This window comes from Anopheles cruzii, unplaced genomic scaffold, assembly GCF_943734635.1.
Source record: "Anopheles cruzii unplaced genomic scaffold, idAnoCruzAS_RS32_06 scaffold00975_ctg1, whole genome shotgun sequence".
Taxonomy (NCBI): domain Eukaryota; kingdom Metazoa; phylum Arthropoda; class Insecta; order Diptera; family Culicidae; genus Anopheles; species Anopheles cruzii.
In genome coordinates this window covers 1-2,928 of record NW_026454562.1, presented here as the reverse complement: position 1 = coordinate 2,928, position 2,928 = coordinate 1, and the positions used below count along the sequence as shown (strand labels likewise).

At 48.9% G+C, this 2,928-nt stretch overlaps 1 long non-coding RNA gene across 1 annotated transcript; it reads left to right on the top strand.

Annotated features, from left to right (window-relative positions):
• The first annotated feature begins 795 nt into the window (after positions 1 to 795).
• Positions 796 to 1,341, top strand: LOC128276350 (uncharacterized). Its single transcript, XR_008269365.1, has 3 exons — positions 796 to 941; positions 1,011 to 1,065; positions 1,133 to 1,341. It is a non-coding gene; the product is annotated as an uncharacterized LOC128276350 (long non-coding RNA).
• The last annotated feature ends 1,587 nt before the right edge of the window (positions 1,342 to 2,928 follow it).

The following is a 2,928-nucleotide window of genomic DNA, read 5'->3' as shown; positions in this document are numbered from 1 at the left end:
AAGTGCGACATCACTTCCGATAAAAACTAAAGCAATGATGGCCAATAACTAACCTATGATAACTATGGAAAGCTAATGTTTAAGCCCCGCTCTGTTTTTTTCTCTGATCACGATTCCGTGAAAACCGAACCGAAAACGCCATCGGAGATGAGAAACCATTTTTCTCGCGAGACACGATGTTTTTCCTCAGCAGGGAACTCACAGCTGAAGGAAAATACCCGTTTCTTTCCCGAATCCACCTCCACCGCATCCCTACCAAGTGACGGGGCTTGATCAGTTGATTTAATGGCCTCAAACTCTCATTTTCTCTCTCCGGTTTCTCTCTGATTCTCCACGGAAAAGTGCGAATATTTTCCAGCTGCGATCGAGCGAACGCAAAGATGAGTTCCGCGGACACCCAGTGAACAATTTTGAGTGACCGAGGTACCCCTCCGCCTGAGGAGGGGACGAGGAAGGCTGAAACGAGTGAGCTCGAACGCCCCTCTGCCTGCGGCGACGACGAGAGGGGGCGGGCGCGACGCTCGCTGCAGTGAGCAGGCCGGCTCATGAGGGTCCGCTCGTAGGCAGCGGCGGAAAAGAGCGGAGGAAACCACGAGAGGAGGGAGTTTCACGCGCGAGCTTGTGGGTTTAAATTACCTGGAGAGGGAAGGGCGGAAGGGCCGAGACGCGAAGCGGTCGCGAGCAAGTGGAAGACGAACGAATGAAAGAAAGGAAAAGGAATAGAAAAAAGCGACAGAGCGACACACAGTCCCGAGCGGCTCGCGAAGCACACCGGCAGTCGCATAAAGCATTCCGTCGGGGACTTAACCGAATTTTCGAGTCGCGGCAAAGTCGAACTCTGTCTATTTTGTATAGTGTGTGTAGGTGCGTTGATCAAGTTGCAAGTTTCTACCAAGTTCAAGTGCATTCCATCATGTGTGATCCTGATTGAAATAATACAGGTAAGTTTATTGGACAGTGTTCAGTGACAGCAAAATAATGTTCAAAAGTTTTCACTTTGCTCGTTTCAGTGTCAACTGTGTCACAACTGTGTCTCGTCAGTTGTATCGTCAGTTTGTGGAAAAGGTAAGAAAAAATGACAGGATTGCAATGCAAACAATCTAACAACAATTTAATTTCTTCTCTTCCTTAGAGAAATGCATCGAAGACCACGCGTGAAATAATCTACGCACAAACATAAACCCGGCTGGACCCACCGACAATGTGTGTACGCGGAACAATGTGTTCGACGGATGCCACTACCGCCACCAACGCAGACCTCACACACAGCCAACGCTGCATAGCGCCAGGAATGCACGAATAGGTAGGGAAGTGAAACCGTGAAATAGACGAGTGAGCGAAAGAGACACAAAAAAAAACGAAAATAAACCGAAAACCGAAAACCGAACCCCTGTATTTTTACTTCGGGAACCGACAGGGGATACGAGAGAAAGAAAGAGGGAGAGGGCACATATGAGAGAGGGAGACGACAAGGGGCACGCTCGAGAAAAAAATCGAAAGATTATTTTCTGCCATCGAAAGATTGGGCCATCTCACAAGGGATTTAGATAGGCGATTTACATTAGTCTTTCGATAATCTTTCGATTTTCTTTCGATCATCTTTCGATAATCTTTCGATGCTCCATAGTGAGAAGAGCGTCGGTCACTCAAAATTGTTCACTGGGCACTCGCGCTCCCACCAAAGAGTTGAACCGCGCACTCACACACTCGAACCACCAACAGTGGAGTTCCGAGTCGTTGCGATTTTCCAGTAAGGGCAGTTTCTAGTAGTTAGTGGTTCGGCGTAACAGAGCAACGTGTGCCCGGCGGTGTGCGTGGTGGTTGTTTTCGCGTGGAAAACTGTCTCTTCGCGATTGCGTTTGAGTGTGAATTTCATTGTTACGGTGAGAATTGAATGAGAATTGATTGAATGTGCACCGTCCCTTGCTGGACTACCGTTTTTCGAATTCCGACCATTTTCTGGATTCCCGAAGAAACCTACAGTCGCGCGAAAGGAAAATCGGTGGTGAAACACGGGACGGAGTTGAAGTCAGTATCGATTAAATCCTTCCTCCACTTCCCGACGGTAAAGCGGCCGACTACACACGGCCGCTGGGTGGGTGTATGGTTTTCGGCACGTTTAACGCAAAAGGAATAAGGCAATGCTGTTTTCGATATCGGATACGCGGTACAATGTTCATAGCACATTACGTTAGCGTGAGCTGAAAGCGAAAAAAATTTCCCGACACCCCTTCGCAGGCTCGGGTTGAAGTTTCACATTTGGAAAATCTTCGCTCGCACATCAAGGCAGTGTGTGTGTGTGTGTGTGTGGCACACGTGAAAAACAACAAATCGGAGCACCCTGCCGTATGCGGTTTGTTGGAAAATGACGAAGCGTGGAAAGCGAAACAATAAGTGAAGCTGAAGCTCTTTGACGAACCCGCCCGGAACCCGCCAAGAAAGTGAACGATGTTGCAGTGCGTCAGGTGAAAAGGAAAAAAGTGAAATTTCGTCGTCTAATTTGCACCTGACCCGCCAAGGGGGCCGCCAAGATGCCACGCTTTTCTTCGTAAAACCATCGCGCGAGTGAAAACGCGTGAGAAAGCGTAGAGAAAACGAAACACAATCTTCAGCACCGTACGGTGCTGTGCACCGTGATAGAGATTACCTTCCTTATCGTCCCCTCCTAGCCCATCCTTAGCTACGGAAAAAGAAACCAGCAGCAGTTTAATCAGTGATACCAATTATCAGCTCCCCTTTGGGCGGTGTTGCATCGTCACCTTTGCCGGCCACGGGTTGCTTCCATTTTTGCTGTGGGAATTCGATGCACTGCGAGTACCGGTTGCAGGTCACTTCAGCTGTTATCGGGGTATCGATTCGATTCGAGAGACGGCCCCAAGAACAGCCCGATAACGTGACTCATTGACGCGTGTGCCACGTAATAACGAT